General features: G+C 43.3%; 1 pseudogene; it reads left to right on the forward strand.

Moving 5' to 3' along the window:
• The first annotated feature begins 2,358 nt into the window (after nt 1-2,358).
• On the forward strand, nt 2,359-10,416 carry LOC125507681 (annotated as a pseudogene).
• Nucleotides 10,417-10,626: the final 210 nt, after the last annotated feature.

Consider the following 10,626-nt stretch of genomic DNA (forward strand, 5'->3'; position numbering starts at 1 on the left):
TGCGAAACTGAGCCGCAGCTCCGTTCATATTCATCAACGACAGGTCACACCAACAGGGAGCAAAAGTACAGGGCGGCGACGCAACACCATGGAGGACTGTTGGAGTCAATACCGACACCGCACTTGCCCAGATCTAGCCCACGACGCCACTGCGCCCCACAGCCAGCACCACCACTGCACACCATGGCGACACCAATACCACAATGCCACGCAGGCACAACCCCGTCAATCATGATACCAATGCCATGAACACGCAGTCATAGTACCGACAACTACCATGAGAGCAGCCCACCCGGGCCTAGATCGGGTTCGCAATGCAATTGTGCACCGACCGCGCAGTCATCACCACCGCAGCTCCCTGCCGATGGTAGTAAGCAGCCACGCAACGACGGAGAGAGCAGCTCCAGCTGCCGTCGGCTCCACATAGGCTTTGCCTCCCGAAGGCTACCGACAACGATGAGAAGGGGATGAGGGAGGGGGTTGCAGCCAGAGAGCTGGCGCCACCGCCCGTGTCATGCTGGGGGAGGAGCGACGCGGTAGGCAAGAGGGAGTTTAATATCTGAGGTATTAGGTGAAGATGGAAGAAAGAGTTTTACATAGAAAGAAAGTGTTGCCAAACTTGGCAGTGATAATTTGCGTAGGATGTATGATTTAACACCCAATAAATGACTTTAAATGATTATATGTTATTTAATTATAATCATGAGTTGTTCAAATTGATACTTTGCAAACATGGATAATTTACCCACGGATATTCGTATACCCTGTCGAGTAATCGGTATGGAAAAAAAATTATACCTTTTGGCAGGTATGGGGTGGCTCCACCCATACCGGGTACCATCCTTACCTCCACTCAAATGGTCAAATAGTGTCACCGGCATTCCATCGAGCATCACCATCAGAAAAAAGGGTGCTACCCAGTGCCATCAATCCGTTTCATGTTCACGTAGTGGCGTTATAAAAGCCATTTCTGCTGAAAGCAAAGCATTTTGTTTCTGTCGAGAGCAAAGCATTTCCTTTTAGATTCCCCTCGTTTTATTGCACTAGCTACCTCTTACACTTCGCATGAGGGAAATAGTCTATCCATTTTTTCATGAGGCAACGAGGTGATATTCGTCCCCTATAATCAATATCAATGAAGTAATACCCAAACTCTAGAAATCATGAAGAATTTGTTCTATTTACGCGGAAGAAAATTCCCGAAGAAAGCAAAGCACTAGTACTAGTAGAGGACAGTCGGTAGAAGGTTCCGTTTTGGCTTTTGCTCCCATCACCCTCATTTCTTTAAATGATTATTAAACGTATGTACGATGCACATTATTGCTTATTGTAGTTTACAAAAAATGTCTGCTTGCCAAGAAACAAACAAATGTGAGAAAATTTCCAAAACTACGACTTCATCCTGTCCTAGCATCTCCGTGGCGTGAGTTCTCCCGCTAATTAAGCTAGAGCTATAAGTAGCCACACATTTTAAAAACCACGCCAGCAATTTGTGAAAAGACGTACGCTGAATTACAAGTTTATTACGGACCGTACAAAGCGTTCAGATAAAGACCCTTATCCCAGCCATCTAAAGTGACGGATACGCATCGCGAACACCTGGAGTTTGACGAATAGGTCGGAGAAATTTGGTGTTGCACCACTATCCGTCTTCACCTACTTGTAGCCCGACTAAAATGTCTGCTCGCTAGAAACAAATAAATTTGGGAGAAGTTCCAAAAGTGTTACTTCATCCTGTCCTAGCATCTTGGTGGCGCGAGTTCTCCCGCTAAGTCTAAGTAGCTAACTAACCCCCGCATGCCCAGCCCCAGCCCCTAGCCGAATTCAATTCAATTTCAGTAGTAGTCGCTTTGACGAGGACGGCGCCCCCTTGTACGTGCCCATGAATCAATCATTTAAGATTCGATTCGTAGGACGAGTTGGGACAAGACATACCACGATTAATAAGCAATGTACTAGAGCTTCACGTCCCCGCTGAGCTGATCGATATATTCTGGACAAATCAATATGTATATATATATGTAGCAGGTTGTTAAATGGCGAGAGATTGGAGGGGACTAGTATATATATAGGAGCCCTTCTTGCTCTGCAGTCTGCACATGTACAACTCAAGTAAGCTTTAACTCTGTTCCAGCTAGAATTTTCCCCATTCTTGGCTAGCTTAATTTCCTACTTTTCTACACCCTTGGTCCCAGAGCGCTTTTGACACTACTCCTGCTGTCTGTTTAAAAAAACTTGTTCCTTGAATGAATGTATCTAGCATCACATTCATTTGAGGGACAAGCTTTTTCGGACGGAGATTCTTAATTTGTTTGCTCGATCACCATGTGTTCATGCAATGCAATGCAGAGGTAACCAATGGCGCTATCAGTATCAGCTGCTGCTCCCGGCCAGGGCCAGCAGGAACCGCCGTGGGGGAAGCAGCTCAGGTACCAGCTCGCTGCTGCTGTGAGGAGCATCAACTGGACTTACGCCATTTTCTGGTCCATCTTCACCGGCCCTCCGCGCCCAGACCCACACCCACCTGCAGGGTACGTAATTACACCTTATTTTCAGGGTTCGTAAGTACTTTTCATGTATACAGCTATATATGATATCCGGCCCGTGGGTTTGTTTTCATTTGTATTCTAGAGTTCTGGCGTGGAAGTACGGATTCTACAACGGCGAGATAAAGACGAGAAAGATCACCACGACGGAACCGACTGCCGACAACCTCGTCCTGCAGACAAGTGAGCAGCTGAGGGAGCTCTACGAGTCGCTCTTGTCCGGCAACTCCGACCGCCGGGCAAGGCGTCCTGCCGCCTCGCTGTCGCCGGAGGATCTTGGGGACGCCGAGTGGTACTACACCGTAAGCATGAGTTACACCTTCCGACCTGGCCAAGGGTACGTACCTACTCCCTCCCTCCCTCCCTCTGTCCAGCTGCATTATTCTTATTAGGCGCTCAACAAATATCAGTCCCACAACGTAACAGCTGCGCATACTGCAATAGAACGAGCAATGAGAGCAACTCCAACGGCCGACCCAAACGGACGGCGTTTTTATTTGCTGTTTGTCCGTTTGGGGTCGGTCATCCGTCCGCCGTCCGTCCTTTTTTAGTTTTGGATCGGCAGTGCACCCAACGGGCCGACCCATTTCATGACCGCGCGCGTTTTAGATCATGCCATCGTCCTGATTTTGGCGCTCCAGCGCGCAGGGGGAAAGCGGCCTAGCGCGCTGGTTTTGGCGCTCCAGCGCGCGGGAAAGGTTCGCGCGCGCGCCGCGGCCGGCGCTCGTTATAAAGAAGGTGCTCCCTCCACACTTTGTCCGCCGCCCACTCTCGCCGCCTCTGCGCCACCATGTCGATCCATCACATGTGCGCTTCGGATTTTTGCGGAGTCCGCGAGCGCCGCTCCGGCGCCTTCTCCTCCGAGATCTGATTTGCGAGAAAAGTCTCATCCTCGGCACCTTCGACACCGCAGAGGAGGCGGCTAGCGCGCACGACGCGGCGGCGTGGCGCCTCCTGAGACCTCGCCGGAATATGAATTTTCCCAACGTGTCTAGCCTGCGGGCGCAGGATCTAGCGCCTCTCCCGCGGCTTTTCACCGACGAGGATCGTCGTGTCCACCGGAGGCGGCAGCGTCGCCTCGCCATTGCGGAGAAGGACGTGGAAGCCTTGGTGGTGTGGCGCGGAGCCTTCCCGTAGGACATCGTCGACAAACGCCAGTTCTATAAGCAAAGGAGGTTGGAGAGGGATGCGAGGAGGAGGGAGCGATCCGCATATCGGGAGGACAAGCGTTCGCGGAAGCAGCCAGCTCAATTGAAACTGAAGCTACGAGAAACGTCGGGTTGGGACTTTGAAGACGAGCAGCATGCTGACGCCTACATTCAGACGTCGGAGGAGGACATTACCGAGTCGGAGTCAGAAAGCGACGAGTAGTGGTCTTTTCTTTTATCTGTGTATGCTAGAATTATCTATGTATCCATTTTTATCTGAAAAAATGGCCGACGGCGTCGGCGACATAGCAGGCGGGCGAAGGTGTGAATCCAATGTGCCACCGACCAGCGGGCCCGGTGAGAAAAGAGGGCGAGCGCGCGCGCGTTCGTCTTGTGTCCGTACCGACGCAAATCAAACTAAAAAATGGATCAGGAATGGGTCAGCAGGCGGACGAAAGCTTACACGCGTTCGTTTGGGTCGGCGCGTTGAACCGGCTTTTTTGTCCGCCCCAATCCAAACGGACGGCCGCGGACGAAATGGGTCGCCCCATTGAAATTGCTCTGAATCTCCACCACATATACTAATATATACTCACCATCTTCCGACAATAGAACGAGCAATGCTACACACGCCACACTATTTGTATGATTTATGTACGACGAGTCAGCTGAGCCTTTCATGCCCATATCTTATCTGATGATGCATGGATTAGCATCTTTATATCAGTCGTCGTGCAGATTCATTTCCATCTATACTCACGATCCGGGGAGAAGCAAAGCATGCCCTCTAGTGCGGTGGGTACACCCCCTATATATGTACCGTACAACTTGCCCTCTAGTGCATGGGGATCTGAGCCTTATGCAAAATTTATTTGCATTGTTACATACCTAAACCAAGCGTCAATATAGGATATTGTTCATCATCTAGAGATTCCCTATTTTCCATGATCATAGTTTTAAAAATCGGATCGTTGACCAAACTAGTGAGTTGTCGGTTCAGGTTTTTATCGATTGGGCCGCCGGTTCATCGTCCGGTTTTTTACCATAAATAATATATGTTGAGTAATATATAGATGCTAATATAGTGTAAAACAATGATGAAATAAATAAGAGCAGCGATTCGGTGCCCAGGCTCATCTGCATCCATGATGAAGAAAAATTTCAAAACAAATAGCAGAAAAATTAAAAAATTCAATTTTTTTGCGCGGTAGATAATTTGGTGCATGAGGTGCTCTCCAAATTTCATATCATTTGGGCATCTATATATCATATCACTCGGAGGTAGTTTTACCCTCATGTATCATATATTGTCATGTGATAGCATATATACTACTTTATCATTCTAAATATATATATATAAGATTTTTTTCAAAGTGATGTATATGAAAAAAGTTGCATGTGAGTCCACAGTGTTTAGAATATTTTTATAACACCTTCATATTTGTACATAAAAAAAATATATACAACCAAAATATTCTTATATACTACATAGTACACGTACATACTCTACGATTTGGCAGATACTACATACAACATACAAAACTCATGTAAATGTAACTACCACAAGATTTTTGGCTGTGTAAGTTAATATACTTACTGTCAGGTTGCCAGGCAAGAGCTTTGTGAGCAATCAACACGTTTGGCTGTGCAACGCTCAATTCGCAGACACCAAAACTTTCCAGCGCGCGCTCTTAGCAAAGGTATCCCAATTACCCACGCTTTGTGTACATCTTTCGGTCGTTAACTAACTACTAATATCTTGGTGCCTGCTCACGTTACCGGACGCTTAAAAAAAAAGACTGCGTCTATTAAGGTCAGCACACTACTTCACCCTTCCAACGTTGTACTCCCTCCGTTCGGAAATACTTGTCATTAAAATGAATAAAAGGGGATGTATCTAGACGTATATTAGTTCTAGATACATCCCTATTTATCCATTTTGATGACAAGTATTTTCAGACGGAGGGAGTATGTGTATACTACTCAGATTTCTGATCTCAAGATGGTCGTATTTTTCCAGACAGTCGTATGCATTCCCTTTATGGGTGGCGTGCTCGAGCTCGGGACGTCGGATCCTGTGAGTGCACATGATTTTCACTCTAAGTTTTCAGTAACCCAAGGCGTATTTTCTTTTGTTTTGCCGACTAGTTACCCTTGTAGGGTTTTTACTAGTCATGAGGGTCTCTTTCGTTCAAAGGAATCTCATAGAAATTTTGGAGGATTTCATTCTTTAGGATTTCCCCCCTATAAAACTTGTTTGGTCTGTAGGATTTGAAACCATGTGAACTATTCATGCGGTCTAGTTTAGATGCAATTCCAAAGTTAGAATTTCCACTGAGTCTAACCTCATGGAATTTTCCCCTTGTTTCTATAACAATTATGCATTGCACCTAATGCTATAGGAAAGTTCGTGCATTTTTCATGTGGTGCAACCAAACAGCTTCTATTATAGATTCCTTGATCACAGAATAGTTTATCATTAACGGGTCACTAAACCCCTCAACTGACGGGTGGGCGATCTATCATGAGTTATCCGTCAGTGGTGACATATGTTCCCTACTGCTAGCAGTGCAGCCCCAGTTGCTGAGAACATATTGCACTCTAAGCACATACAAATCAAGATATACACAAAAAAAATAGGCTTCTAAGATTTCATCTACATTACATAGTTTACAGCCAACAGAATAATACTCCCTCCGTCCCAAAATAAGTATCTCAACTTTACTACAACTTTGTACTAAAGCTAGAACAAAGTTGAGACACATATTTTGGGACGGAGGAAGTACATCCATACCATGAATCCTAAATTGCAATGTAATGAGAAGTTATAGAAATCTAATAGGCATAGTTCTAGAAATCTAATAAGTTGCCAACAAATGAAATATCTTGCTTTCTTGGTTACGTCCAAGGTTGTCAGAATCGCGATTCTGTTATACGATTCTACGACTTTACGATACAAACTAATTCCTCTGATTCTACAATTTTAGTTCATAGAATCTACGTTTTTACGATCATGATAGTGAAGATTCTACGATTTGCGATCCTACCATCAGATTTCTGATCCGATTCAAAATCGTGATTCTGACAACCTTGGTTACGTCATTGCCTTCACAAGGGGGTGATGAAAGATGAGGAGGCCAATGTCTTTCCAAGACCATAACCACATGATCAGGATGTGACACCCGAAACAGGATCCATGTTTTTAAAATTCAATTCAACTTAGCAATGCAAGATTCAATATTAAAAATCTCATACTTAGTTTAATGTAAGCTCAACATCGTGTGAATGCTACAAAAGAAAGTTGAGGTTTATTAGGCATATACATGTAAACTTTATGAATAACAAGCTTAGGTATGCACAAAGTTGTGATATATCTGTCTAATAAATCTGATGGTCTTGCAGCATTGCACGAAGCTCCTCAATGAAAGCCAATAGAAATTGGCCAAAAGTAGTTGAATGTAAGCTTAAGACCATGAAAATGCCACAAGAGCAAGTCGAGGTTCATCAAGAATGTAGATGGCAAGTTTATAGATAGCATCGTTAGCTACATGCTATGTATAAAGCTGTGATCTATTTATCTAATGAACATGGAACTGGGTCTTGTCTCATCACAAGATAAGAAAAGCCTCAAAAACTCTGCAATAAACAATCAATTTAAATGGCATCAGAATTGCATATAGCACTAACTTCTAATGACCGACACTAAAATCATGGCCAATGGGTTACATATGACTAAGTCAGAAACAAAATCAAGGTCAAATATCAGGCGGTCCTGAAATGTTACCCCTTCCCCAATACATTTGTTCATGCAAGAAAGTCATGTGGTAAAGGAATAACATATACGAGGACCGCATGGTGTATATCCTTGAATTAGTCTATAAATTAACCTGATGTAAACAATTGTTCATGCTTTTATAATTGGCTAACAGAAAGTAGCGCTTATATTATTTCAGAAAATTTACTCACCATTGTCAATAGAGTACCTGTGCTACCCATATGAAAACAAGCCTATGCTAGTTTTATTCATTTAGGTAGTTTCACAAAAGAATAGCTTAGACCGAGGACGTTGTTCCCTTGAATGGTAAGCACTCTTTCTCCTGATGGATCATGTAACCACGGACAATGCCTACTTATACACAATTGGTTACGCGTACAAAATTCGATAGGAGACAAACATGCTTACAAATGATGGAAGCAACGTAATTGGACTAAATTATTCTTAGGAAATCAGGTAAATAAAAAATCTAGGATATGCATGCCACAGATATTACCCAACTTAGAATAGGGTTTAGGGTGTAGGCTTAAGGAGTTGGCTTTAGTGAAATTAGAACCAAATCCTTAGGCCTAAACACTATAACATATTGTCTTATTATGAGATTTTTTTACCATTAGCAAAATTCAATTTTCTTGTCAAAGGTATAGAGTGTCTCAGCATTAGTGAATAGAAATTTTTCCTATTCTTATAGGATTCAATATCTCATGCCATCTAAATGCTGCATTTTTCCTATTCCTGCATTTTTAGAATCTTGTTAACCAAAGAGGCCCAGCTATCCTAGATGGATTTGTGTACAACCATCAGCAATGTGTCAATCCGTCATCACACACTTATTGTTAGATATACGCCACGCAATAGAGAACGGAGAAGATCAAATCGACACAGAGGGACACAAGATTTTAACATGGAAATCCCTCCAATGTGAAGGGGAAAAAACTACAGGTGCTAGTCAGCGAAACTTCCCTATATCGGAAGAGGTTACAAACACCGGGGATTTACAACGATGGTCTTATGCCATGCGGCGTCTTACAAAGGATATATATTGCAGTGGTGACATAGGTCGATGTTGATCCATAAATCCCATCTCCACTATGGCTCAAGCCTCCCGACGATGGATCTCCACTCCACTCTGTCAGAAGTTAGCCTTTATAGGAATTTGGATCACAACTTAAAACTTACCACATACATGTTCCTTGTCCAAACAATCTGAGATGTGTGTCAATTCTAACAGATTCATCCACTCGTCAACAATGATCCATCATGATAGACTAGTGTGTAGACTATTACTAACATGTTAAAGGCATAGCCTAGTGGTGGAAAGGGGCCGATACCTTCCCATTAACTCAAGTTCAAGGCATGGTACTTGCAATTTGGGTTTGTTGCACAAACTACTGTAGGGTCCTTCCTTGCAGTCTTTATGTCAAAAAACATGTTTATTAACCCCTCCATTTATTTTTACTCCGCATATAAAATTTGTTTGAAGACAAACTACACAAAGTTTGACCAAATTTATATCAAAAAGTATGAACATGTACAATACTAAAACTATATAGTATGAAAATATATTTCATGACGTATCTGATAATATTGATTTCATATTGTGAATGTTCATATTTTTAATATAAAGTCAGTTAAACTTTTCAAAACTTGACTTTGACCAAATTGTATATGCATACTAAAAAGAAACATAGAGAGTATAACTCATTAAAAAACATGGTTATTTTTGTTGGCAAACAAAAGAAATTTATCATGCTAGTATGAACTGTTCTTTGCATGAGGAAAGACAAACTATGAAATCAACAGTAGGTGAAGTTTTCCCCCTTCATCAGTCCATATTAATGAGGTGCTACTGACAAAGTGCCATCGATGGACTTGCTAGGTTTTGGAGGATTCGAACATGGTACACTTGATCGGCACATCTTTCTGGGAGCTTCACTTAGCATCATTCCCAGCATGCTTGGAGTCAAAGGAGCCGAGCTCCAACCCATCATTAGCAGAAAGAACTGGCGAGGCTGACATCGTGTTCGAAGACCTCGGTCACAACGCCATTGAGGGGACGATCTCTGAGCTAAGGGAGGTCGAGTGTTTTTCTGATGTCGACCTTGAGTGCATCACAAAGGAGATAGATGAGTCCCACGTCCTCCTCGAGGGGTTGGACATGCGTGCTCTCGAGGACAACTGGATCTTGGACGGGTCCTTTGAGTTTATGTCTTCCCTGCAAATGGTGTCGGCTATGGATGCCCCATGCACGGAAGATGTCAATGTCACTTTAAGTAGCTCCGTTGAAGGCACTCGACCATCCTGTTTTATAGCTTGGAGGAGATCAACGGAGTCGAAAGAAGAGGATGCGCGGGTCACCAAGGAGTCACAGAAGTTGCTGAAGAAAATTGTGGCCGGCGGTGCATGGACGAACAATGGTGGTGGTGGCACCATGGCGAGAGCTCGGGAAAGTAACATCAAGGCCCATGTCATATCAGAGAGAAGGCATCGGGAGAGGCTCAATGAGATGTTCCTAGTTCTCAAGTCACTAGTCCCGTCCATTCACAAGGTAATAGTTGATGCAATATTCTCCGTCGTATGGAAATATTCAATTTTATTTAGTATATTGCCTTCTAAAAGAAGTTCTAGTTATATTGTGCACATTTCTTTTTAGGAAATTGCACCTCATTATTTTTCATAGAATTTCTTTCTGGATCATTGTTAATTGCAGGTTGACAAAGCATCAATCCTTGTAGAAACGATAGCTTATCTCAAAGAGTTGGAGCAAAGGGTAAAAGATCTAGAATCCAGCAGCGCACCATCACCGCGCCCGAAAGAAAGAATATGATGGAGGCTCCATGATGTCACAGGTAGGAAGAAGAATGTCTCAACTGGATCTAAGAGGAAGGCATTGGAGAGGGAGCATAATGATGGCCACATCAACATCGTCAATGTGACCGGGAAGTAGGGATTATGTATGTCCTAAAACTATTTAATCCCGTTTGGAAATAATAATTCACTACATATGCAATTATTGTTGATGGAACTATAAGTTGAGGAATCTATACATACTCAAGGTGTACTTAAGTAAATACTAATGAAGATTAGTATTGGAATATAGTATCAAATAATATACCAGAAAGATCATCCGAGTACAATACTAAAGTAATTGGAAGGA

The sequence above is a fragment of the Triticum urartu genome, chromosome 5, assembly GCF_003073215.2.
Source record: "Triticum urartu cultivar G1812 chromosome 5, Tu2.1, whole genome shotgun sequence".
Taxonomy (NCBI): Eukaryota; Viridiplantae; Streptophyta; class Magnoliopsida; order Poales; family Poaceae; genus Triticum; species Triticum urartu.